Source organism: Falco peregrinus, unplaced genomic scaffold (genome assembly GCF_023634155.1).
Source record: "Falco peregrinus isolate bFalPer1 unplaced genomic scaffold, bFalPer1.pri scaffold_22, whole genome shotgun sequence".
In the NCBI taxonomy this organism is placed as follows: domain Eukaryota; kingdom Metazoa; phylum Chordata; class Aves; order Falconiformes; family Falconidae; genus Falco; species Falco peregrinus.
The window spans coordinates 4,744,117-4,771,658 of record NW_026599592.1 but is presented as its reverse complement, the minus strand read 5'-3'; the positions used below and the strand labels follow the sequence as shown (position 1 = coordinate 4,771,658).

General features: G+C 51.7%; 1 long non-coding RNA gene across 1 annotated transcript; it reads left to right on the top strand.

The window, feature by feature from the left end:
* Positions 1-19,126: 19,126 nt before the first annotated feature.
* Positions 19,127-23,410, top strand: LOC129783301 (uncharacterized). The gene is made up of 3 exons (XR_008745230.1): positions 19,127-19,278; positions 20,547-20,737; positions 23,326-23,410. It is a non-coding gene; the product is annotated as an uncharacterized LOC129783301 (long non-coding RNA).
* The last annotated feature ends 4,132 nt before the right edge of the window (positions 23,411-27,542 follow it).

The following is a 27,542-nucleotide window of genomic DNA, read 5'->3' as shown; positions in this document are numbered from 1 at the left end:
CACACTTGGTGCACATTTGACAAGCTGCGAGATGATGGTTAATTACTTCCTTCAGAGAGGACTGCAAGACACTGTTGCCAAGTCAGCTTAGGTTTTTTTGTTTTTTTCTGGTTGGCCAAGCAAAGAAACGGAGGCAGTTTCGAAGTGTGCAGAAGCACAGCTGCAGACATAATTCCTGCTGTCACGCAGGCAGGAGGAGTGAACTTCATCCCTTTGGGTCCTTTTGAGAACACCAAGCACCCAGATGGTGCTGAAGGATGTTTTTTTACATAGGGGACCCTCGGAGAGAATCAGACATGTCCAGTTTTATTCCCTGGGAAAATGCCCTGACACTGTCCTGCCCCTCAGGTGGCATATGACAATTAAACGTATTAGTAAGCATGGGCTGATTCCTGGCCCACCATGATTCGAACAGCAGCCCACAAACCCCTCAACTAGTTTTGTTCTGCCTGTACTTACAACAGTTACATTGCTCCATGTTGTGGGGGAAAGCAGATCACACAGCTTGCCCCTTTGATGCGCAGGGCTGTGTTTCAAAGGACTATGACAAGCCCAGAAGAGCACAGCACACTACGGCTTACGAATCAAGTAAATATTGCAACACAAACCATAATGCATGTGTCTGTCTGAGAAAACGGGCTTTATGTAGGCACGTGGGAAGTGGGTCTCTTGCTCAAACCCCAGCAAATCCTGTTTAGAAAAGTTCATATACTGAAACAATAAGGCAACATACTTCTGGATTTGTCTCTAAATCCCCACGGAGATGTAATTCCCTCACTGCCATCTGAAATCGTACAGCTTGAGGCACTTTTCATGTAAAGCCAAGAAAGCTCAGCTCAGAAGGCAAAGATCCTTCTTAAGGGAACGGACCACCTGTAACTACAAGACACCTTCCCGCCCACTGAAACATAGCAACAGAGTTAAAAGCAGTTTTTAAATTCCAAGTGGAGACATTCAAAGTTTGAAAACTACAGGACATTCTCTTCCTAGCACAAAATAATCAACTGTTTCCCACTTCTCTGCAAACCTTAACCCCAGTGCTTTGTATTTTTCACACTGCAGCACAGAAAGCCAGTACCCACAGTTGCACAAGGACTTCCACTGCCAGTGTGCAAAGCACTGAGGAGTCTGGGCTCAGTCTTGGCAGTACAGGAGTGATCCACCTCAAATGCACTGCACAGCCTGCATCTGGGGTATCACAGGTCAATAGCTAATCACTGCTTTTCCTCCCAGTAACAATAAAAAGAGAAAAAAATAATATCTCCTTACTTCCACAGCTCTTCTTTACAGGCTAGAGGTTTATGGAAGCGATGACCCATTTCACCCAACACACCAAGACACCTTTTGAACAATTTTCAGAGCTGTCCAAAACCCCCCAGATCTTATACAACAATCAGTCCAAAGAAAGTACAGAGGTCTCAGCGCTACTGGACACATGCAGGAACACTTGTGTTTACTGGACTTTTTTAAAGGGAAAAGGCATTACACCAGCGTACCAGACCCTTGCCCAAAAGACTTTTCAAACCACCTGTTTGTTGACGCAGTCACTGCACTTCAACCCTTCCACCCATGACAACATCCTCTCAGGGGGCAGACTTGCCTGCTCTTGATCACAGAACCAGTCAGCAGAGGTCAGATTGAACCAAGCTAAAAACCGGGCCCAGCCTCTACGTTCACGCTTGGGATACATGGCTCCTATCACAGGGCACACACGGCGGTCCCACTTGAGTTACGTATCTGAAGTTGCATTTCCCACGGGTCAAATATTCCTCTTCAGATCTGCCTTGAAACTGAGGGCTCATGGTCAGTGAGAAGAAGAGAGTTCCTTGCCTCCTGTGCAGTCAGGTCATGTTCCCCTGCTAAAAGCAGCCTGCTCAGGCCTCCCATTTGTGTACAATCTGTTAAAAGAGTAAAATCAAGTCTGAAGGTTATTCATTTGCTTCCTTAAACATTCTACCATTTGCAGCATTCGGCCCCCAGAAGATGACTTCTGACATAGCAACTTCAACCAAGCAACTGGCAGTTCAACAGAATCACCAACAGCCAGGTCTGTACCCTCGGGGAGACACTTTCAAAGCCCTTTGGAGGATTGCACTGGATCTGTGTGCTTTAGACCCCACTGCGTGGATTTACTATTTTACTGGCAAAGTTTTTATGTACCACATGTGAACATCTTCAAAACACCTACTGTAATGATCTCATGCATAAACAGACACAATGATTCTCTAATATCACACAGGAAGAACTCAATGGATGCTCCTACCAAGGCAGTGGCTCCCTTCTGTAGCCACTGAACAAGCAAAAGGATGGATCAGAATGACATTATCAAGCTCTGAAGCAAACTGTCTGTCTTCCTTTAGCTGTAATTTAGAGCTTCATTGAGTGCTGAAGAGTGTCAGCCTGACAGCTCTGAAGCGTGAAGCGCTTGATCCTCTGTGCCAGAACCGCACCGGCACTGGCCACACAAGCTGCCTGCGTACTCGCAGGGTCAGGGTCAGGGTCCGGGTCAGGGTCCGGGTCAGGATCAGGGTCTTTACTGCCCTGCCACCGTAACATAGAAGTGAGGAAAGTAAAATGGAGATAGAAGTGTTCTTTCTACACATAGTTGATGCTGGCAGCTTCTTGCCTCCAGCATTCCTGCACCTCAGGAGCTTGGGAAATGACAACAAACGTGAAACTTCCTGAAAATAATTTGCCTGACACACCACAGCGTAGCACTTTCGTATGCCCACACGACACTTCTGGCTCCCAGCTGCTCTCCTGCGCTTCCCTGTAGCTACCTGGGAGGCACCTTTTCCATCTCCTCAGATCTGGCCAGCTGAAGAACACCCAACTCATGGCTCTAACATTCTTCCCCTTCCTCTCAACATCTTCCTGGTGGTCTCAGCTTTCTGCCCTCCAGATTAGGGGTGTATCATGACAGGACAAGGACAGCACTGTTGGTTTTTGGGTTTTTTTTCTGTAAGGAAGCCAAATACTTAAAACTCTTTATTAAAATATAAAAATTAAGAGGAAGGGAAAAGCCAAAATGACAGCCAAGTGGAAGTTTCATTTGGTGCTCAAACTACCTGAATACTTATGCTGCAGCCGAGAGCTGGCCCTTAGATGGCTGATCAGGATAAAGCCCCAAATCCTGCCACTAAGGTTTCAAATTACAAAATAACATCATCTAAGGGAAGGCAATATGGATAAACACAAACATTGCCGTATGTTTACAGGGCCTTCACAGCACAATGGTTCTCTTATGGCACCGAGAACTTAGCAGTAGGAAGAATTACAAAGGTCAAGTGCTATTTATAAGCAATGTACCCTTAAATCAACACTAGTGACAAAAGAGCCAAGCACTTGACTTGCAGAACAGCAGATGATTCGTGACTTTCTCCACAGCTTCTACTACTGATGAAGTTTACAACCACCTCACCATTTGGGAACGACATCCGTTGCTAGTGTTGCTCTGGGTGGAAACTCAGCCAGAAGGAATTTGTCATTACAGGAATTCTCATGCCACTGAACTGGCAGCAAGGTACACAAGCCTCTTAATCCCTTTTTATACTTTTACACTTGTGCCATAAAACCATTCTCCACTCTCCATCTCAACACCTCTCCAAGCAGTAAAGGCCCATCTGCCACACACTTGTCACAAACTACATAGGATAATGACACAGGTTTCAAATACATCAGAAAGTATCAAATCAGACACTTTAAAACATAAAAAAAAATTAAAAAAGGTGGCAGTGGGACATTATTTTCTACCTTGACTGTTAGGTTCACAAGCTGCTAGTAGTTAACATTAATGGCTCACTGTTTCACGGTCATGATGGCAACAGTTCTGCAATGTGTGGATACCAGCGAGAGAATTCCTGCCTTGCACCAGTTCAGGTGCTCCACCTATACCTCTTCACAGATTTGATTTTTTTAATTATTTTTTTTTTTTAATGCTTATCAGGGTAGGATCTGCCTACCAAGACCAGATTTTAAGTGAAATTACATTACACTCCTCTTGATTTAAATACAGCAAGATAGCTCCACTGCTACATTCAGCCACAAGAACGTAAACACCTCCAGCTTCATAGACACCCATACATTATTTTTGTAAGGAACAAATGACTGAACATGGAACAACACTATGAAAAAGCAAAAGAATGCACACAATCAGCATTTCCCTATTTGGACCAAAAAAAGAAAATCTCTTAACAGCAGATAAGTCTAAATTAAAAATCAGCCACATCCAGATCCCAAATGGGGGAGGGGTTATTGTATGCCACAGACCTGGACTTGACTGTTGAAGGAAATCACACACTAAGGAAAATTTGAGGTGGTTCTGCAGAGGTTTTAGAGCCTTGGCAACTTCACTTGGGACATGAAAGGTATGTGCGCTATAGTATCACCCACAGTAAAGGAAACTAGTCTCGTAGTTTGAGTTCAACACCACATCCGCAAACAAAATGAGGCTGCTACATTTGAGGAACACTGATGGAAACCTCACCTGCCATCCCGAAGTTATGCTATGGCATTTCTTCCCTTTTTGCCATTTTCCTCAGCCTTGGTACATCTTTTGCACAATCTGAAGCGAGGGCTTCTTCCTGTTTCTAACAGTGAATGTCTGGGTATCACACGTTGGTTTCTTGTGCGGCGCCAATAAGACCCAACACTTGCCTTCATAAATGCACCCGTACACTAGGGAAGAAAAGGAAAATTACCAGTCTCGACATTGTACTGCCCACAGGGCAACAGAGTGCCCCGCTCATAAGCAGATTTAAGACAGTAAATAACCCTCAAATATCTTGATAAACAAGCACAGTTTAATCATGTCCTTTTAAACTGACCACTGACACAATCTAACAAGAAGACACATTAAGGGAAGCAGAGCTGTAGTTAAAAAAGTGGGGCTTCTCTTTTCTCTCCTGAGGGTTTACCACCCAGAGCAGGCTCAAGTTCTGAACCTGCAGACTGCTCCCCCACGCTTCTATGCTCACTCTGGGAAAGAAAGACGGTTGTTTGAATTCTTTTGCAGGTACAGTCTTTCTTTACTTTTGAGTTGGAATGAAATGAAAAGCTGCCATCAGTCCCACTTACGGCACAGGGACACACCCATGTTCCATGCACATGCCTGCACAGAAACGCACACAGAGGGAAACCATCCCTTGGGTATCAAATACAGAAACAGCACTGAAAACCTTGACTTCTGAGAGTCCCTGCAGCGTTCTCCCATGTCAATACACAGCATGCTTGTGGCAGGATCACCACTGCGTGTGCGTCACTTGCTTTCATTTCCATCTTCATCTCTAACCTGGCACTTGCCACCTCCAGACTGCAGCATGCATAAAAGCAATTCTGTTTACTAGAAGCACAGCACCATGTGAACCTTCTGCATGAAGTCCGGTATTTAAAGAAATTGCTATAAAGAATAAAAATCCGCCGGCACCACAGACCCACATTCACGCTGTGTTTTCTGAACAGGGATGATATATGAAACCTGCAAACTAAGGACTGCAACACCTTGCTCCTTGCCCCTCTTCTTTTGCCCTCAGGCTGGCGCAGGAGCTCCTTTCACCAGAGCAGGCACACCACAGACACAGCCTCACCGAGGGGAAGGGTGGGGAGGGGAAAAGGGCAGAGGGGGAAAGGAAAGACCCACAGAAGCAGCTTTGCCGCCCACTGCCAAAGCCACAGCCTGCTCATCCTGGTCCCCCACCCTGTCTGTGCTGGTCTGTGCCTCTGTCCTCCTTCCCGCCTCTCCGCTCCTCTCCCTGTCCCTCTCTCCTGCTGCTGACCCTGCATTCCCTCGGGCACCCCCCTGCCTCTCTGTCTCTGTCCCGCTCCAACCCTCTGCCTGCTCCTCGCCAGTCCCTGTCCTTTCTCCATCCCTGCCCAGCCCCTCCCGCACCCCCTGCCCCTCTGGATGCCTCCTGTCCCTCTCCAGCCACCCCTCTGCCTTGACCCACCTCTCCCTGTCGCTCGGTGCCTCTCTCCCCCTCGTCCCTGCCCCACGGGGGCTCCAGGGCCTGGGCCTGTGCTCAAGCAGCCCAGGGCAGTGGCTGTGGGGCCTGCAGGGCCAGGGCTGGGGGTTGGTGTCCCCGCAGGGCCCGACGGCAGGGCAGGGCAGGGGCACCCCGGGGCCTGCTGGGAGAAGGTGTGCCCCAGGGCCTGCTGGGAGCTGTAGGCCCAGGGCCATCCCACAGCCATGTTGTTCCCAGGGCATGCTGGGAGCTGTAGGCCCGGGGCAGCCCCATGGCCAGGTTGTTCCCAGGGCATGCTGGGAGCTGCTCTTGCCCACCCTCAGCCTCCTGGCAGCCATGTTGGTCTGGGCAGGCACAGCCTGTGCTGGGGCTGTGTCCCAGCTGAGGGGGGCCTGTGGCCGGCCGTGGGGCAAGGGAGGCCCCTGCCTGCTGGCTGCCTGGGGGTGCAGTGGGGAGGCTCCAACCCCCCGGTGTTCCGGGCCCCCGGGGCAGCTGGAGTCAGGCCTGGCCGGGGCAGTCCTGGGGGTGAGCCGAGAGCTAAGGAGGGAGAGAGGCACCGGCATGTGCCCTGGGCACAGGCACCGGGCACCCCGACTCACAGAGCCCCCCGCAGCCGCCCCGGCGTTTGTAGTTCCTGCAGGAATAGGGCTAGCGTGTTTTGCTACTGACTCTGGCAGGGCCCTGGCTACACCTGCCCTGCTGAGGGACTGGGAATATGCAGCTGCCTGGGAGAGTCACCAGCCGGAGTATGAGTGCTCAAGCCTTGTTTCCCTTCCTGGAAAACACTCCATTTTTTAATACAGCCTCTCAGCGGCGAGATCCAGGCAGTCGGGATTGCTTCCTGTAGGGAGCAGCCTGGTGACTGGAGGCTGCTGCCTTCAGCAGCAGAGCGGGACGCTTCTCCTCGCCGATGGGATGAAGTTATAAAGAATCACTAGGAGAGGCTGCAACTAAAGCAATGATTAACTCAACCTATTGAATAAGCTCAGTAAGGGGTGGCAAGCCTTCTGAGGCAGCTGGACTATACCAATAGACGAGGGAAGTGGGGTAACGGTGTGTTGCCATCAAAACCATATAGCACAGAGAAGAAATGAAGTTCTATAACAACAAGTAGAGTGCAGGTGCCCCAGGAAAGTTCAGCTGAAGTTCACCAAGTTGTTGACCACTAACGATCTCTAAAGACCCCAAGAAAGGCCCCCAGGATCAAAGTGACATACCCAAGTGCCTTATGCATATGTAAATAATTTTGAGGAAGTAGGTAGTACAAAGTACATCTTCCCATCTGAACATGCTCAGAAAGGACCCTGAGGGGCTGGATATCGAAGAGTGGAGCGTGTTGATGGGTCATAGGTTTTTTTTTTTTCCTTCCCACACAAAATTCCATTTTGTTTTGTGGGTAAGCAAAACTGCATATTGCAATGTGTTTCCTTGACTGGTAGTTTTTTCATAACAGGTGGGATCTCCAGGTTTAAACCCTGGTGCCTGAAAACCCCAACAAGGACACATGCTTGGAATAAGGGTTCACAAGTCTGGGGTATGCCATGCTCCATTGTTCTATTCCACGATTCACAACAAATGGTTCACAAACAATTCCTGATAAGAGTGTTTTGATGGGGTGGGGGATTTATTCCCATGTTTCAACTCTATTATCTAGATTGGACAAAAATGTTTAAGGCACCAAGCCCATACCCCGTTTGTTAGCCATTTGAATATGCCAACCTGGGGATAACATGCCTTTCTATTTGTGGTGTATGGATTCACCGTGGGGTCTCAATACATACCAGTTCCCCCCTTGGCAAGGGGCACAGATCCCCTGCCCAGCAGGCAGCTCATTGAGAAGCCCAGCAGGACCTTCTTTGCCAAGCTGCTTTCCAGCAAGGTGGCCCCCGCCTGTGCCGGGGCCTGGGCTTGTTCATCCCCAGGGGCCAGAGTCGGTACTTGTTGGACCTGATGAGGTTCATGCTGGCCCCTTTCTGGGGCTCATCAACACTCGCTTGTCCCTGAAGCAGCAGGTGACGCCTTGGGTGGCAGGAAACTGTTCTCGGCCAGAGCAGCTCTGTCGCAGCAGAGCATGTGCTTGCCTTGCCACAGGAGCTCTCCTCTCCCCAGAAGGGAACACCAAAAGCTCCACCTGAAAAGCTTGTGACAGAGTGTGCTGCTTTGGGAAATCTCCTGCTCCAGGATGAAAAAGAAAGTGGCCCTCCAATTGCGTACACACCTTGCCGATCTTCTTGCCGGAGAAATCAAAGCGTTTCAGGCACAGCGTGAGAACCCTGGGCGCGCGATCGATTGTAAACCTCTTGAGGGCGGTAACCTTCTTGCCACAGCTTGAAAGCAAGCAGAGAGAAAAGCGCTGAAATGCACCCTAGCTTGCCCCACGGCGGCCAGACAACCTTTTCCACCTCACACGTCCTCACGCCATTTCATGGCTTTTCAGAACCGTTAGGCTGGAAGAAAGAAAAGCTGTGCCTCCTGATTGTGCAATGAACCTCCTGAGGCTCGATGACACGCAGCATCTCCACACAGCTGCAAGTCTTAATCTGGTGTTAGTCATCCTCTTACCTGTTACATCGAAAGCTGTTTTCACTAGCCAGCTGCTCGGGTTTGACAAAGTCCTCCAGAGCTGCGGTGACAGATGAGGCTGCCTGGAGGGGTGAGAAAGGAGAGCTCTGAGCTGGTGGAAATGCCCTCGCCCAAGCACTCAGGAGGAGTTGCCCACAAGACCCAGGGAGCTGCCGCTGAGGAGATCCACTGTGACCCTGCAAACCTTGGCCAGAGGGAGGCAGAAAGAGGGTATGATGCCGAACGTTTCCCTCCCTTCCCAGAGATTCCCGGCTGGCACTATTAAGAGCTACCTCACCGTGCCACCGCTCAGTTCAGATACCAATGGTGTGCGCGGTCATCAGGAATGAAAACAACACGAGCCATCAGCCTAGGAGCCAGATGGGTGTTGAGGGAGGGCAAAGAGAAGGTGGCTGAGAGTCCCTCAGGGGTGCAGAGAGGATAATGCGTGCTTGTCCAGCTTTAAAGCCAGCACCTACAGGGAGTCCACTGCCACGGCCGTTGCAGGAAGACACCACCCATACCACTTCCCACCGCCCCCACAGCTCTCCTGTGTTCACAGTGCACTTTTCAAAGCCAGCTGCGCAGATTCTGGGAAGCCACAAGGAGCTTGGGACGACTTGAAGCCCAGTGAGAAACCCTCTTACTTCGATATCCAAAGGCACATCCAGGAAGGCCTTGTAGGAATCGGAAACTGCTTTGCAGCTGCAGCACGTGACTGGAAGGCAAACGGAAATGATCAGCGACAGGCGAAGTCAATTGACCGTGCCCGTTTATGCTCTTCATCCCTACTCGAGCCAGCCCCACGCTCATCTGTCTCTCACAGACACACAGCAGGGCACAGGCAAGTGTAAGGAGAGCAACAGTTGTGGAAACATACCTCTGGACCTCAGGAAGCCCCCAAATATTTGATGGACGATGGTAGTATATTGAGAAGAGATGTCCCAGCTGGAAGGAAATGGTAAGGCAGAGAGTTATCTCCTCCAAGAGTTTTCCTGTGCCTGAAAGCCCTGGGCATAGCCTTTCCTTGATGGGGTACGTCAAGGAGGCCAAAACGCTGGGCAACATTGAAAGGTCGTTTGCTTGTGCTTACACGCTGCTTCCAGCCAGACAAGCTCTCTGCATGGCAGTGACAGTACAGCGTGAGAAGTTGTGGGCGTCTTCCTGCATGCCAAGCGTGAAATGCCCTCCTATTCCTAATCAAGAGGAAGGTAGTACTTCAGTCCTCTACCAACAGAGGATAGCACGTCAAAGCAGCTGAGATGACTTACGTGAGAGGGCATTGATGACAGCCCTGGGCTGGATGGCACAGGCTGAGGTGGACAAGGCATCGTTAACGTGCGCTTCCATGATGCACATCATGCAGAAGCCTTCCTGCTGACCTGAAGAGGGAGGGAGGGAAGGAGGGAGGGAAGGAAGCAAGCTGGTCAGGTTAGTCAAAGAGCCATTGTGATGGGAAACCTCATGGAGACCTTGGAGTTCTGCTAGGACAGTCTCTTAGTCGTCCCCAGGTGCCAATGGCCCAGCAAGCCCACGACATCTCAGTACACAGAAAACATTCTTGAGAGGGATGCCTCGCTGACAGAAGTTTTCTGTGCAACCAGCAAATATGTAGGTTAGATGTAGGAATAGGGAACAACAGGCAGCACTAGAAAGAGGCATCTTTGTGACAGCAAACACGCCTCGATAGGCCAAGCGGCTTGTAGGCTTGAGTGTTCCAAGAGCACCACCTTGGCGGTGGCTGAGAAAGAAGGGCTGCTTTTCTCCTGCATCCAGCGGCAGGTTCTGGGGGTCCTTGGGAAGTGCCCAACAGACTGACAAGGAGATCTTCCAAAAAGTACTCACAGGAGTCGCTGTGCTCACAAGAGGGCAGGTAGTTGGCCAGAGGTGGGGTGTACGTCAGGCACTGCAGCAAGGAGTTGAGGCAGCACGTATTGCCCAGGTTGTAGAGGCCTGCTCCAGCTCTCTGCCTTTGCTGCCAGCCCATGCAAATCTTCTAGCTAGCTTGGGAAGAGAAGAGGAGGAGACAGGTACTGCCTGGAAGGAAGAAATGGAGAAGTTTAGCAGCTCCCCTCCCACCTTCTGCAGTCATCCATCGAGGATGAGGTGAATTCCCAGGACTCAGAGAACAGAAGAGGTCTCTAAAAATTATAAGAGAAGAAGGGACTGAGAACGGTCTGTCTTGAAAAGAATTGCTTACTTAATGGGGGGGAAAGAGGATCCTTTGTGGTGGAGCCATTCCCTCAGCAACGACTGCAGGGAAATGATGGTTTTGTTGCACAAAAACCCTGGGTAGGCCTGGCTGCTCTCAGGAAAAGCCCCAGAATTCCCTTGAGGTTGTCCCTACAGCAACGTTGCGGGATGGAGCACCAGCCGTGCCCATTGCATTTGGGGATTCACCAAGGCCAAGCCTGCTGGTGAAACAGTTACTCACAGGACTTGTTCCCCATTGCAGCCATCGCTCCTCTCAGCAGCGCAGCGGGAAGCTTTGGCTGACAAAGGATGTCTGGACGCAGTCCAGAAAAAGAAGATCAGCTCCAATCCCGTCACCTGGTTGCAATGAAAGAAGCGGAGCTCAAGAAAATCATTCAAGCACCAAAACACCTCGGGCTGCCCCATCCCTACTTTCCTAGACTAGGTGATGGGAAAGACATAGGAATTAGCCAAGAGGAACGCTCCCCATAGCGCCTTTCTGGCCAGCCTAGAAGGGTAGAAGAGCTCAGCCTAGAGGTTGGGAGGCAGAGAGCAGCCTCCACTTTTATTCCCGATCTACCTCCTGTAGGATCTGTGCCAAAAGTCAAAGCCAACTTACCTTTGAAAGAGGGTGGAAGGTGAGGAGGGGTCAGCAGGAAAGGAGAAATGTTTAGAAAGAGGTAGCCACACAAGTAGCTCAAGAAGGAATTATCCCAACGGGCAGCTCGGCCCAACTGGCCCGCTGCTCAGGATGTCCAGCCCTGGCCAGGTGAGGTCACAAGTTTTGGGTGGGTGCCGCATCACTGCCCCTTTGTGACACGAGGCTACACGAGGACACACAGTGGCCACGCAGCCACCACCTCCCCTGCAGCCAGCAGACGGCTGCCGCTGGGCTTCCCCACGTGCTGCTGGTGAAGGGCTGTTTGGCCGCCGGCACAGCTCCCTCCTCTTCCCTGCGCCGCACAGCCAGAGGAGGAAACTCCTGCCCAGGGCTGGAAGCTGCCCGTGCACAGCTGCGGCTGGCACCGTCCATTGTGCAGGGTTTCTTTGCCACTCTTCTCAGCTACAGGACTGTGCACGTCAGACTCGTGGAGCAAAGCACCTGGGCTCTGACAGGTCCGCTGCCAAGGAATTTCATCCACCCGCCAAGACAAACCCTGACCTTGAGGCATCCAGTTTGGCCACCAACTCGCTTGGGTGGCTTTTGTTGACCCCTGCCCCTGGGGACGGCTGGTGTTTCCCCTCTCTTGCCTGGGGAGGCTGCTGGGAGAAGGCGTGCCCCGGGGCATGCTGGGAGCTGTAGGCCTGGGACAGCCCCATGGCCATGTTTTTCCCAGGGCATGCTGGGAGCTGTAGGCCTGGGACAGTCCCATGGCCATGTTGTTCCCAGGGCATGCTGGGAGCTGTAGGCCCTGTGCTGCAGGGCAGCCATGTTGTTCCCGTGGCATGCTGAGAGCTGCCATTGCCCACCCTCAGCCTCCCAGCAGCCATGTTGGGCTGGGCAGGCGCAGCCTGGGCTGGGCTGGGGCCCTGCTGGGGCTCTGCCCTTCAGCGGCAGAGCTGGGCGCTTCTTCTCGCTGATGGGATGAAGTTACAAAGAATCGCTAGGAGAGGCTGCAGCTACGGCAGTGATTAACTCCACCTATTGAATTAGCTCGCCAAGGGGTGGCAAGCCTTCTGAGGCAGCTGGGCTATAACAGTAGCCAAGGGAAGTGGGGTAACGGAGCGTTGCCTTCCAAAGCATAGAGCACAGAGAAGAAATGAAGTTCTATAAGAACAAGTAGAGTGCAGGTGCCCCAGGAAAGTTCAGCTGAAGTTCACCAAGTTGTTGACCACCAGTGCTCTCCAAAGACCCCATTAAAGACCCCCCAGGAGCAAAGAGACATAGGCAAGTGCCTTATGCATATGTAAATAATTTTTAGGAAGTAGTTAGTGCAAAGTACATCTTCCCATCTGAACATGCCCAGAACAGACCCTGGGGGGCTGGATATTGACCGGTGGAGCGTGTTGATGGGTGGTAGCTTGTTTGTTTTCCCTTCCTACACAAAATTCCATTTTGTTTTGTGAGTAAGCAAAAATACATATTTCAATGCGTTTTCTGGATCGGTAGTTTTTGCATAACACATACGATCTCCAGGTTTAAACACTGGTGCCAGAAAACCCCAACAAGAACACGTGCCTGGAATAAGGCTTCGCGCTTCTGGGGTATACCGTGGTTCTATTTCACAACTCACATCAAATTGTTCATGAATAATTCCTGAGGGGAGTATTCGGGTGGGGTAGGGGATTTATTCCCATGTTTCAACTCTATTATCTGGTTTGGATGAGAAACGTTCAAGGGACCAAGCCCATACCCTATTTGTTAGCCATTTGAATATGCCAACCTGGGGATAACATGCCTTCCTATTTGTGGTGCACGGATTCACAGTGGGGTCTCAATATATACTGGATCCCCCCTTTGCAATGGGCGCAGATCCCCTGACCAGTAGGCAGCTGGTTGAGGGGCCCACGAAGACTTCTCTGCTAAGCTGCTTTCCAGCAAGGTGGCCCCGGCACAGGCGGGGGCCTGGGCTTGTTCATCCCCAGGGGCTGGACTTGGCACTTGTTGGACCTGATGGGGTCCCTGCTGCGCCCTTTCTCCAGCCAGACTCGGTCCCCAGCTGCCAGCACACCCACTGTGGTACCAGACACCCCTACCCCCCATTTTGTGGGTTCCAGCGGTGCCCAATGCCAGACCATCCCCACTGGGTTAAGGCACTGAGGGTTATGCAGTCCCAGCTGCAGGATGGATGGATGAGCTCCATAGACAGAACCATGGATAGAGAAAAGATTGAACATTTCAGATGAAGGGGCATGCCAGGGGTGTCCCAGGCCTGCACCCCACCAGCTGCTCACTGGCAGGGCAACCCATTGCTCTTGTGGGAGCAGTGCTGCCACCACAGGGGCTTGCAGAAACAGAAACAGTGGTGCTGGCAGTCGCATCTCCACCAAGCATTTGGGCAGCCCCACAGGCGGGAGCAGCCCTCCTGCAGGCACAATCCTGCCCAGCACAGTCCTGAGGACATCTGGCCACGTGCCATTCCCATGGGCACACAGTGCTGGGCTGCTTGAGCACAGGCCCAGGCCCTGGAGCCCCCGTGGGGCAGGGACGAGGGGGAGAGAGGCACCGAGCGACAGGGAGAGGTGGGTCAAGGCAGAGGGGTGGCTGGAGCCCAGAGCTCCACCATCCCAGCCGTCTGACACACCTTCACCACCACCGTGAAGAGTGGTGAGAGCGAGCCCTGCCTTACAGGCCCACCGCCCCCTGCCAGGCAAGCTTCTACAGAGCTTGGCTGGCCACTGAATGCAGCTCTGGCAGGTGCCGTGAAAGAGAAGGAGCCAGCCAAGCCACCGGGCTGACGGTGGCCACCCAACAACCCTTTCATCCTCTCTCCTGTGCTGCAGGGGGACAGCGGTGGGCCTCTTGTGTGCCAAGACAAGAGCGCCGACTACTTCTGGCTTGTTGGCGTGACCAGCTGGGGGACGGGCTGTGTGAGAGCAAGGAAGCCCGGAGTCTACACCTCCACCCAGCACTTCTACGACTGGATCCTGGCGCAGATGGGCCTGCGCCCAGCAGTAACCACTACTGCAAGGCCACAGCCAGTCTTCACCTACACCCCCGTTCAGAGGCCGAGGCCAAGGCCAAGGCCAACAGAATCGAGCCGGTTTCCACCCTGCCCGTTTCCAGTCCAGAAGCTGCTGGACTTCTTTACTCGGCTGCAGGAGCTCCTGCAGTACCTAAGAGCGAAATAGCTTGGAGCAGCACGATGAGGAGCATCCAGGGCAGGCTGCAGCGCACAACGACCGTTTCCTGCTGGGGCAATTCCTGCTGATGAAAGGCAGCCTCAGTGACAAAGGCCTGCTCTGTCCTGTCCACGCTCCTCGCAACGGCAGAACTCAGCAGGCTGCCTTCTTGCAATAAAGTGTTTCCGTTGGCATGGCTAACCATGCGCCAGTGCACTGCAGTCTCCTGTGCGAGGCAAGGACTTCCAGAGCCGGCACCTGCCGAAGGAGGCAGGCTGCCAAGTCGGGCACAAAGGGTCATCGCAAAGGGCTGAAGCTCTGCCTGCTCCGAGAGAAGCATGAGGGAACAGTGGAAGGAAGGAAGGCAGGTCATAGGAGGGCTCAGGGCCTTGGGGGTGGCAGTTGGAAGCAGAGAATGCCTTAGGCTGGCTCCTGCTGGCGTCCCCGTGGGCTTCTGTACGAGGCGCAAGCCAGCTTGAAAGTGGCCTCTCAGGGCCAGCTGGGCTTCAGGGGAAATCCACGAGCTGGGGCCTTTGCTCACGCCACGGAGTTCTTGGGCTTCCCCAGGCTGCTCTGCTTTCACAGCTGCACCATGTTTCCAAGCCCAGGCCTACGGCTGCAGTGGCTGCAGGGAGCGCCATGAGCTTTGAGTGGGAGCAAAGAGGCTGCTGCTGCTGCTGGTCGGCAGTTGCCCCCCTCCCTGCCTGCCTTCTGGCTGTAGTAGCGGCCACGCTAGAGGAGCAACCGGAGGCCTGGGGCATACCAGACACCTGTGGAGGGGTGCCGCAGGGACTCGAGCGGAATGGTCGAGACTAGGGGACCGGGCCCCCCGTCCGGTGTCTTTTTGAGGGCTTGAGGCTCTGCAGAGGGGTCTGGGGTGCAACGAAGGCCTCAGAAGGGGGCCTGAGTGGACTAGAGAGAGCCTAAGGCAGCCTCCGGGTAGCCAGGGAAAAGGGTGCCCAGTGCCAGGTGGCCTCCACAGCCATCAGGGACCTGGGCACAGGCACTGTCATGTGGGGAGGCAGGGAGCGTGGCATGGGCTTGTTGTGCTCATCATCTCCTTGCCCCTTTGCAGTGCCTTGATGTTGCAGCTAGCCCAGGCACTGCCCCCCACCAGCACAGGGACCCTTGCACAGCACTCCAGCTTAAGATCACTGGCACCGGCTGCCCAGAGAGGCTCTGGAAACATTCCAGCACCACCTGCACATGATTTTGTGCAACTTGCTCTAGCACAGCCTGCTTTTGCAGGGCGTTGGACTACATAATCTCCAGAGGTTCCCTCCAACAACGACCATTGTGTGATTCTGGGACTCGTGGCACTTTGGCCGAGGAAGAAGAGGTCAGGATCCTCAGGCCACCCGACACCTGACTGCCTTCCCAGTGTCTGACCAGAAACCTGCCAGTCCTCACTAACAGAAGTTGGACCTCCACACGTGGGCTTGCACATGTGCATGAGCACTGCAGGGCAACAGCCTTCTCTCTCTTCCCCGTCCTCTGCTGCAGGGCGAGCGCAGGTGTGCTGCCAAGGGAGCACCAGTCTGCACAGGCCTTGCTGCTGTCGCTGTCATGCAGCGGCTCTTCTACCCTGGGCTCCCTCTACTGTGTCCCACACCACTGGCCTGGTGTGATGGCAGAACCAGGGGCACTACCTGGCTCTGCACCTTCCTGGTCCATCACGGCAATCTGGGTGCCAGTTGGGAAGCTGGGAATTGCCCTTGGCCAGGGCCTCTCCCTGGAGTTGCCAGAGGAGGAATTCCTTGTGGATGGCAGGGATGCCAAAGCATGAGGAATTCCCCATTGGATGGCAGGGAAAGTGCGTAGAGCCCCATCGATTTGAAGCCACCCCCAGCAGCCCCTCAGCCATGGCCTCGGTCACACAGAACTTCACCGAGGAGCTCATCCATATCGTCCAGGACACAACCAGGCAGTACCAAAAGTTTCTGCAAGTAATGATGGCCAAGTGGCAAGAGGCAGTCTGTAGTGGGACACACACCACGCTCACCACCACCCCACAGTTCTCTCCCTCCCCTGCCGCCAGGAAAGAGGAGCAGCAGGAAAGAGGATCAGCTCTATCCAGGGCTTCTGGAGCCCAGAGGGTTTTTCCAGGGCCTTCGAGTAGAGCTGCTGGGGGCAGATGCGCACATGGAGAAGATAGCAGATGGGGACAAAGACCAAGGGGAGGACATGGGGCCAAGCAGAAGCAGCCCTGTGCAGGTGGGCAGAAGGAGCCCAATGGGGATGAGGAAGAGGAGCCCCATGACACCAGACAGTATCAGCTCCATGGGCCTGGGCAGCACCATCCACGTGGGGCCAGGCAGCAGCACCCCAGCAGACCCCAGGCCCCAGAAACATGTCCCCATGGGCAGGGCATGTGGGCAGGCAGACTCAGGACCGTGCTGGGCAGGATTGTGCCTGCAGGAGGGCTGCTCCCAGCTGTGGGGCTGCCCAAATGCTTGGTGGAGATGCGACTGCCGGCACCACTGTGTCTGTTTCTGCAAGCCCTCGTGGTGGCAGCGCTGCTCCCAGAAGAGCAGTGGGTTCCCCTGCCAGTGAGCAGCTTGCGGGGTGCAGGGCTGGGAACCCTCTGGGGTGCACCCCCATCTGAAATGTTCAATCTTTCCTCTATCCTGGTGCTGGGGCTCATCCATCCATCCCGCATCTGGGGCTGTGTCACCCTCAGTGCCTGAACTCAGTGGGGATGTGGGCACTGCTGGCACCCACAAAAATGGGATATGGGGGTGTCAGCTACCACAGTGGGTGTGCTAGAATTGGGGGACCAGGCTGGGCTAGAGAAAGGGGCCAGCATGAACCTCATCAGGTCCAACAAGTACCGACTCTGGCCCCTGGGGATGAACAAGCCCAGGCCCCGGCACAGGCGGGGGCCACCTTGCTGGAAAGCAGCTTGGCAAAGAAGGTCCTGCTGGGCTTCTCAATGAGCTGCCTGCTGGGCAGGGGATCTGTGCCCCTTGCCAAGGGGGGAACTGGTATGTATTGAGACCCCACGGTGAATCCATACACCACAAATAGAAAGGCATGTTATCCCCAGGTTGGCATATTCAAATGGCTAACAAACGGGGTATGGGCTTGGTGCCTTAAACATTTTTGTCCAATCTAGATAATAGAGTTGAAACATGGGAATAAATCCCCCACCCCATCAAAACACTCTTATCAGGAATTGTTTGTGAACCATTTGTTGTGAATCGTGGAATAGAACAATGGAGCATGGCATACCCCAGACTTGTGAACCCTTATTCCAAGCATGTGTCCTTGTTGGGGTTTTCAGGCACCAGGGTTTAAACCTGGAGATCCCACCTGTTATGAAAAAACTACCAGTCAAGGAAACACATTGCAATATGCAGTTTTGCTTACCCACAAAACAAAATGGAATTTTGTGTGGGAAGGAAAAAAAAAAAACCTATGACCCATCAACACGCTCCACTCTTCGATATCCAGCCCCTCAGGGTCCTTTCTGAGCATGTTCAGATGGGAAGATGTACTTTGTACTACCTACTTCCTCAAAATTATTTACATATGCATAAGGCACTTGGGTATGTCACTTTGATCCTGGGGGCCTTTCTTGGGGTCTTTAGAGATCGTTAGTGGTCAACAACTTGGTGAACTTCAGCTGAACTTTCCTGGGGCACCTGCACTCTACTTGTTGTTATAGAACTTCATTTCTTCTCTGTGCTATATGGTTTTGATGGCAACACACCGTTACCCCACTTCCCTCGTCTATTGGTATAGTCCAGCTGCCTCAGAAGGCTTGCCACCCCTTACTGAGCTTATTCAATAGGTTGAGTTAATCATTGCTTTAGTTGCAGCCTCTCCTAGTGATTCTTTATAACTTCATCCCATCGGCGAGGAGAAGCGTCCCGCTCTGCTGCTGAAGGCAGCAGCCTCCAGTCACCAGGCTGCTCCCTACAGGAAGCAATCCCGACTGCCTGGATCTCGCCGCTGAGAGGCTGTATTAAAAAATGGAGTGTTTTCCAGGAAGGGAAACAAGGCTTGAGCACTCATACTCCGGCTGGTGACTCTCCCAGGCAGCTGCATATTCCCAGTCCCTCAGCAGGGCAGGTGTAGCCAGGGCCCTGCCAGAGTCAGTAGCAAAACACGCTAGCCCTATTCCTGCAGGAACTACAAACGCCGGGGCGGCTGCGGGGGGCTCTGTGAGTCGGGGTGCCCGGTGCCTGTGCCCAGGGCATGTGCCGGCGCCTCTCTCCCTCCTTAGCTCTCGGCTCACCCCCAGGACTGCCCCGGCCAGGCCTGACTCCAGCTGCCCCGGGGGCCCGGAACACCGGGGGGTTGGAGCCTCCCCACTGCACCCCCAGGCAGCCAGCAGGCAGGGGCCTCCCTTGCCCCACGGCCGGCCACAGGCCCCCCTCAGCTGGGACACAGCCCCAGCACAGGCTGTGCCTGCCCAGACCAACATGGCTGCCAGGAGGCTGAGGGTGGGCAAGAGCAGCTCCCAGCATGCCCTGGGAACAACCTGGCCATGGGGCTGCCCCGGGCCTACAGCTCCCAGCATGCCCTGGGAACAACATGGCTGTGGGATGGCCCTGGGCCTACAGCTCCCAGCAGGCCCTGGGGCACACCTTCTCCCAGCAGGCCCCGGGGTGCCCCTGCCCTGCCCTGCCGTCGGGCCCTGCGGGGACACCAACCCCCAGCCCTGGCCCTGCAGGCCCCACAGCCACTGCCCTGGGCTGCTTGAGCACAGGCCCAGGCCCTGGAGCCCCCGTGGGGCAGGGACGAGGGGGAGAGAGGCACCGAGCGACAGGGAGAGGTGGGTCAAGGCAGAGGGGTGGCTGGAGAGGGACAGGAGGCATCCAGAGGGGCAGGGGGTGCGGGAGGGGCTGGGCAGGGATGGAGAAAGGACAGGGACTGGCGAGGAGCAGGCAGAGGGTTGGAGCGGGACAGAGACAGAGAGGCAGGGGGGTGCCCGAGGGAATGCAGGGTCAGCAGCAGGAGAGAGGGACAGGGAGAGGAGCGGAGAGGCGGGAAGGAGGACAGAGGCACAGACCAGCACAGACAGGGTGGGGGACCAGGATGAGCAGGCTGTGGCTTTGGCAGTGGGCGGCAAAGCTGCTTCTGTGGGTCTTTCCTTTCCCCCTCTGCCCTTTTCCCCTCCCCACCCTTCCCCTCGGTGAGGCTGTGTCTGTGGTGTGCCTGCTCTGGTGAAAGGAGCTCCTGCGCCAGCCTGAGGGCAAAAGAAGAGGGGCAAGGAGCAAGGTGTTGCAGTCCTTAGTTTGCAGGTTTCATATATCATCCCTGTTCAGAAAACACAGCGTGAATGTGGGTCTGTGGTGCCGGCGGATTTTTATTCTTTATAGCAATTTCTTTAAATACCGGACTTCATGCAGAAGGTTCACATGGTGCTGTGCTTCTAGTAAACAGAATTGCTTTTATGCATGCTGCAGTCTGGAGGTGGCAAGTGCCAGGTTAGAGATGAAGATGGAAATGAAAGCAAGTGACGCACACGCAGTGGTGATCCTGCCACAAGCATGCTGTGTATTGACATGGGAGAACGCTGCAGGGACTCTCAGAAGTCAAGGTTTTCAGTGCTGTTTCTGTATTTGATACCCAAGGGATGGTTTCCCTCTGTGTGCGTTTCTGTGCAGGCATGTGCATGGAACATGGGTGTGTCCCTGTGCCGTAAGTGGGACTGATGGCAGCTTTTCATTTCATTCCAACTCAAAAGTAAAGAAAGACTGTACCTGCAAAAGAATTCAAACAACCGTCTTTCTTTCCCAGAGTGAGCATAGAAGCGTGGGGGAGCAGTCTGCAGGTTCAGAACTTGAGCCTGCTCTGGGTGGTAAACCCTCAGGAGAGAAAAGAGAAGCCCCACTTTTTTAACTACAGCTCTGCTTCCCTTAATGTGTCTTCTTGTTAGATTGTGTCGGTGGTCAGTTTAAAAGGACATGATTAAACTGTGCTTGTTTATCAAGATATTTGAGGGTTATTTACTGTCTTAAATCTGCTTATGAGCGGGGCACTCTGTTGCCCTGTGGGCAGTACAATGTCGAGACTGGTAATTTTCCTTTTCTTCCCTAGTGTACGGGTGCATTTATGAAGGCAAGTGTTGGGTCTTATTGGCGCCGCACAAGAAACCAACGTGTGATACCCAGACATTCACTGTTAGAAACAGGAAGAAGCCCTCGCTTCAGATTGTGCAAAAGATGTACCAAGGCTGAGGAAAATGGCAAAAAGGGAAGAAATGCCATAGCATAACTTCGGGATGGCAGGTGAGGTTTCCATCAGTGTTCCTCAAATGTAGCAGCCTCATTTTGTTTGCGGATGTGGTGTTGAACTCAAACTACGAGACTAGTTTCCTTTACTGTGGGTGATACTATAGCGCACATACCTTTCATGTCCCAAGTGAAGTTGCCAAGGCTCTAAAACCTCTGCAGAACCACCTCAAATTTTCCTTAGTGTGTGATTTCCTTCAACAGTCAAGTCCAGGTCTGTGGCATACAATAACCCCTCCCCCATTTGGGATCTGGATGTGGCTGATTTTTAATTTAGACTTATCTGCTGTTAAGAGATTTTCTTTTTTTGGTCCAAATAGGGAAATGCTGATTGTGTGCATTCTTTTGCTTTTTCATAGTGTTGTTCCATGTTCAGTCATTTGTTCCTTACAAAAATAATGTATGGGTGTCTATGAAGCTGGAGGTGTTTACGTTCTTGTGGCTGAATGTAGCAGTGGAGCTATCTTGCTGTATTTAAATCAAGAGGAGTGTAATGTAATTTCACTTAAAATCTGGTCTTGGTAGGCAGATCCTACCCTGATAAGCATTAAAAAAAAAAAATAATTAAAAAAATCAAATCTGTGAAGAGGTATAGGTGGAGCACCTGAACTGGTGCAAGGCAGGAATTCTCTCGCTGGTATCCACACATTGCAGAACTGTTGCCATCATGACCGTGAAACAGTGAGCCATTAATGTTAACTACTAGCAGCTTGTGAACCTAACAGTCAAGGTAGAAAATAATGTCCCACTGCCACCTTTTTTAATTTTTTTTTATGTTTTAAAGTGTCTGATTTGATACTTTCTGATGTATTTGAAACCTGTGTCATTATCCTATGTAGTTTGTGACAAGTGTGTGGCAGATGGGCCTTTACTGCTTGGAGAGGTGTTGAGATGGAGAGTGGAGAATGGTTTTATGGCACAAGTGTAAAAGTATAAAAAGGGATTAAGAGGCTTGTGTACCTTGCTGCCAGTTCAGTGGCATGAGAATTCCTGTAATGACAAATTCCTTCTGGCTGAGTTTCCACCCAGAGCAACACTAGCAACGGATGTCGTTCCCAAATGGTGAGGTGGTTGTAAACTTCATCAGTAGTAGAAGCTGTGGAGAAAGTCACGAATCATCTGCTGTTCTGCAAGTCAAGTGCTTGGCTCTTTTGTCACTAGTGTTGATTTAAGGGTACATTGCTTATAAATAGCACTTGACCTTTGTAATTCTTCCTACTGCTAAGTTCTCGGTGCCATAAGAGAACCATTGTGCTGTGAAGGCCCTGTAAACATACGGCAATGTTTGTGTTTATCCATATTGCCTTCCCTTAGATGATGTTATTTTGTAATTTGAAACCTTAGTGGCAGGATTTGGGGCTTTATCCTGATCAGCCATCTAAGGGCCAGCTCTCGGCTGCAGCATAAGTATTCAGGTAGTTTGAGCACCAAATGAAACTTCCACTTGGCTGTCATTTTGGCTTTTCCCTTCCTCTTAATTTTTATATTTTAATAAAGAGTTTTAAGTATTTGGCTTCCTTACAGAAAAAAAACCCAAAAACCAACAGTGCTGTCCTTGTCCTGTCATGATACACCCCTAATCTGGAGGGCAGAAAGCTGAGACCACCAGGAAGATGTTGAGAGGAAGGGGAAGAATGTTAGAGCCATGAGTTGGGTGTTCTTCAGCTGGCCAGATCTGAGGAGATGGAAAAGGTGCCTCCCAGGTAGCTACAGGGAAGCGCAGGAGAGCAGCTGGGAGCCAGAAGTGTCGTGTGGGCATACGAAAGTGCTACGCTGTGGTGTGTCAGGCAAATTATTTTCAGGAAGTTTCACGTTTGTTGTCATTTCCCAAGCTCCTGAGGTGCAGGAATGCTGGAGGCAAGAAGCTGCCAGCATCAACTATGTGTAGAAAGAACACTTCTATCTCCATTTTACTTTCCTCACTTCTATGTTACGGTGGCAGGGCAGTAAAGACCCTGATCCTGACCCGGACCCTGACCCGGACCCTGACCCTGACCCTGCGAGTACGCAGGCAGCTTGTGTGGCCAGTGCCGGTGCGGTTCTGGCACAGAGGATCAAGCGCTTCACGCTTCAGAGCTGTCAGGCTGACACTCTTCAGCACTCAATGAAGCTCTAAATTACAGCTAAAGGAAGACAGACAGTTTGCTTCAGAGCTTGATAATGTCATTCTGATCCATCCTTTTGCTTGTTCAGTGGCTACAGAAGGGAGCCACTGCCTTGGTAGGAGCATCCATTGAGTTCTTCCTGTGTGATATTAGAGAATCATTGTGTCTGTTTATGCATGAGATCATTACAGTAGGTGTTTTGAAGATGTTCACATGTGGTACATAAAAACTTTGCCAGTAAAATAGTAAATCCACGCAGTGGGGTCTAAAGCACACAGATCCAGTGCAATCCTCCAAAGGGCTTTGAAAGTGTCTCCCCGAGGGTACAGACCTGGCTGTTGGTGATTCTGTTGAACTGCCAGTTGCTTGGTTGAAGTTGCTATGTCAGAAGTCATCTTCTGGGGGCCGAATGCTGCAAATGGTAGAATGTTTAAGGAAGCAAATGAATAACCTTCAGACTTGATTTTACTCTTTTAACAGATTGTACACAAATGGGAGGCCTGAGCAGGCTGCTTTTAGCAGGGGAACATGACCTGACTGCACAGGAGGCAAGGAACTCTCTTCTTCTCACTGACCATGAGTCCTCAGTTTCAAGGCAGATCTGAAGAGGAATATTTGACCCGTGGGAAATGCAACTTCAGATACGTAACTCAAGTGGGACCGCCGTGTGTGCCCTGTGATAGGAGCCATGTATCCCAAGCGTGAACGTAGAGATTGGGCCCGGTTTTTAGCTTGGTTCAATCTGACCTCTGCTGACTGGTTCTGTGATCAAGAGCAGGCAAGTCTGCCCCCTGAGAGGATGTTGTCATGGGTGGAAGGGTTGAAGTGCAGTGACTGCGTCAACAAACAGGTGGTTTGAAAAGTCTTTTGGGCAAGGGTCTGGTACGCTGGTGTAATGCCTTTTCCCTTTAAAAAAGTCCAGTAAACACAAGTGTTCCTGCATGTGTCCAGTAGCGCTGAGACCTCTGTACTTTCTTTGGACTGATTGTTGTATAAGATCTGGGGGGTTTTGGACAGCTCTGAAAATTGTTCAAAAGGTGTCTTGGTGTGTTGGGTGAAATGGGTCATCGCTTCCATAAACCTCTAGCCTGTAAAGAAGAGCTGTGGAAGTAAGGAGATTTTATTTTTTTCTCTTTTTATTGTTACTGGGAGGAAAAGCAGTGATTAGCTATTGACCTGTGATACCCCAGGTGCAGGCTGTGCAGTGCATTTGAGGTGGATCACTCCTGTACTGCCAAGACTGAGCCCAGACTCCTCAATGCTTTGCACACTGGCAGTGGAAGTCCTTGTGCAACTGTGGGTACTGGCTTTCTGTGCTGTAGCGTGAAAAATACAAAGCACTGGGGTTAAGGTTTGCAGAGAAGTGGGAAACAGTTGATTATTTTGTGCTAGGAAGAGAATGTCCTGTAGTTTTCAAACTTTGAATGTCTCCACTTGGAATTTAAAAACTGCTTTTAACTCTGTTGCTATGTTTCAGTGGGCGGGAAGGTGTCTTGTAGTTACAGGTGGTCCGTTCCCTTAAGAAGGATCTTTGCCTTCTGAGCTGAGCTTTCTTGGCTTTACATGAAAAGTGCCTCAAGCTGTACGATTTCAGATGGCAGTGAGGGAATTACATCTCCGTGGGGATTTAGAGACAAATCCAGAAGTATGTTGCCTTATTGTTTCAGTATATGAACTTTTCTAAACAGGATTTGCTGGGGTTTGAGCAAGAGACCCACTTCCCACGTGCCTACATAAAGCCCGTTTTCTCAGACAGACACATGCATTATGGTTTGTGTTGCAATATTTACTTGATTCGTAAGCCGTAGTGTGCTGTGCTCTTCTGGGCTTGTCATAGTCCTTTGAAACACAGCCCTGCGCATCAAAGGGGCAAGCTGTGTGATCTGCTTTCCCCCACAACATGGAGCAATGTAACTGTTGTAAGTACAGGCAGAACAAAACTAGTTGAGGGGTTTGTGGGCTGCTGTTCGAATCATGGTGGGCCAGGAATCAGCCCATGCTTACTAATACGTTTAATTGTCATATGCCACCTGAGGGGCAGGACAGTGTCAGGGCATTTTCCCAGGGAATAAAACTGGACATGTCTGATTCTCTCCGAGGGTCCCCTATGTAAAAAAACATCCTTCAGCACCATCTGGGTGCTTGGTGTTCTCAAAAGGACCCAAAGGGATGAAGTTCACTCCTCCTGCCTGCGTGACAGCAGGAATTATGTCTGCAGCTGTGCTTCTGCACACTTCGAAACTGCCTCCGTTTCTTTGCTTGGCCAACCAGAAAAAAACAAAAAAACCTAAGCTGACTTGGCAACAGTGTCTTGCAGTCCTCTCTGAAGGAAGTAATTAACCATCATCTCGCAGCTTGTCAAATGTGCACCAAGTGTGAAGAAGAACATGACGTGCACTGTCCTAAGCTCTCAGCAGGTCAGGTTTACTGTCCTCTGGAAACTGTCTAGCTCTTCAGTTTTTCTCCACAAAGGACACATCGTTTGGAGTAGTGATGAGGTGGCCCCCCAGATGCCCCAGCTTTGTTTCTAAGTGCTATTAAAGTATTTTGCCTCCTGGAGAGACTGTGTTCCTCATGAGGAACGGTTACTTCTCAATAAAGCGACCCCCTTTCCGTCTAAAGGGATGGAGCTTGAGACTGTGGAGGTGGAGGTGCTTGGTGAGGGAGGCAGTCAGGCAGGGCCAGTCTGGGGGTGCCCAGCTGCGCAGGGCAGTGACGGCACCTGTGTGCCTGGCGAACGCTTCTCTCGCAGTGTCGCAGGGAGAAGGTGTGAGGGTGCTGGGAGAGAGCCGGCACCCCTGGGAATGACAGCGGCTAAAGGTGAGGGCTGGCTGCGTGGGCAGCAAAGGGTGAGCCAGCCATTCCCTTTGCAAATGCAGTGGAGAGGGAGTGAGCCCCTCCATCAGCACAGCAACGTCTGCTGGGGCAGGGCCAGAGGCACCAGCGCCCAGGGCGGGGCTGGCAGGGGGTCTGAGAGAGCCACTCCGCCACCGCCTTGCTTACTGACCCTGTGGGGAAATCACTTTGGGGGCAGCGATTAAAAAGTACATGCAAAGTTTTTAGGTCCAATTGGAACACTGAGAAGGGGTTCGGGGCCTTTCTCAGAGCGCCACACGTTGCATAGTCATGTGTCATACACAGATTTGGTGGCTGGTTTCTCGCTTCTAATGCAAACACGTACGCATCCTCAGTAGCACTGCTGAAGTGTTTTACGAAACACGCATGCTCCCCAAGTGGGATTTTGGCCTCTTTGGGGCAGAACTATTTCAGTTAGAGGTCACCATCTCCCACTGCCGCAATTATCTTTGTCCTATTTTAAACTCATTTTCTGTTGATGTCAGTGGATCCCAAGACCTGATCAGCTTGTGTTCTCTTGCAGCCAGAACTTTCCTCATTGGAAGTCTTCTTCCTGCGCAACTTAGATAACGGTGCTCTTTTCACTACCTGCTCTTGGTTTCTCATTCTGCCAAGGCTGCCTCCCTTGATGAGAAGTCCCTTCATTTGTAAATACTTTCGAGAGTGGGTCAGCTTGGTGGAGGTGTCACCTCAACAGAGGGGAAGGTGGAGGGTCCGATCTCTGCATGTGGCAGGGGCTGCATTAACCCTACTCCTGCTGCGTGAATGACCGCAGGCAGAGGCACTGTGCAAGGAACATCAAGCCTTTAATGAATTAAGAAAGACAGATCTGGTAGAGGGCCGGGGCTGCAGTGGGCAGGTGCAGGTCACACGTCAGAGGGATCTGTGCTCCACACCTTCTCTATCAGTATATCAACGGTGACTGGGGCAGTGTGGAGCACTTTGTCTCCTGCTGTTCCTCAGGGTTCTGGCTAGCTTGGTGGGCACATAGTTGCTATTGGATGCCCTCTGCTTGCTGCTGCCCCCCTGCTCCCCACTACAGCCCACCGCCATGGCATCCCTGTCCGGCTTCCCCTCCCAGAGGGTTTTGGAGCTTTTTGCCACCGGGCACACCACCATCTTCTTCCTCTTCTTGGGTAGCATGTTGCCCCGTGGGGACGTCTCTGGCATTCTGAGGGTGTCAGCCAAGGTGGGGCACTTGGCCTATTTGCCAGCAGCCTTGCCTGATCTTGTTATCGATTTGTTAATAAGTTAAGATTGATTGACTTTATTTGATTGATTAATTGATTTTATAAAATAATTTTATAAAATTGAAAAATAGAAGGATAAGAAATATTTTAATGAAACTTATAGTTCCACAGTAAAAGCTGCTATGAGATCTTCTGTACGTCTTGTACCAAGGCTAGAAGAAGGGGCTGGAACCATTGTTAAAACTTAGGTAATAACTTTAGGGTTTGAAAGGTTTCTTTGTATTTGACCAGTCTTCTGTATGTAGAGGTGCACTGAAATGTCAGAATATGAGATGAATGGGAACTGGGGAGAGTCGACTGGAACAGCTTGTAGATGCCTGCCAAGAAATCATGAACTTCAGTAAAAGGTAATTCCGGCAGGGGGAGATCGCGACCACCGACTCATACCACCTACCCAAATTGTACCCCAGACCCATTTCTAGACCTTTCTAAGCTTTACTGCGCAGAATCGGATATAGGAGGAGAGTATGTTAATGATTTACGGGAAATATCATGGTTATGCATGAATATTTAATGAATATGTATGAATAAGTTCTATATATGGTGTCTGATTTTGGGACCTGGTGTGCATTGATCGTGAGAGGACTCGCT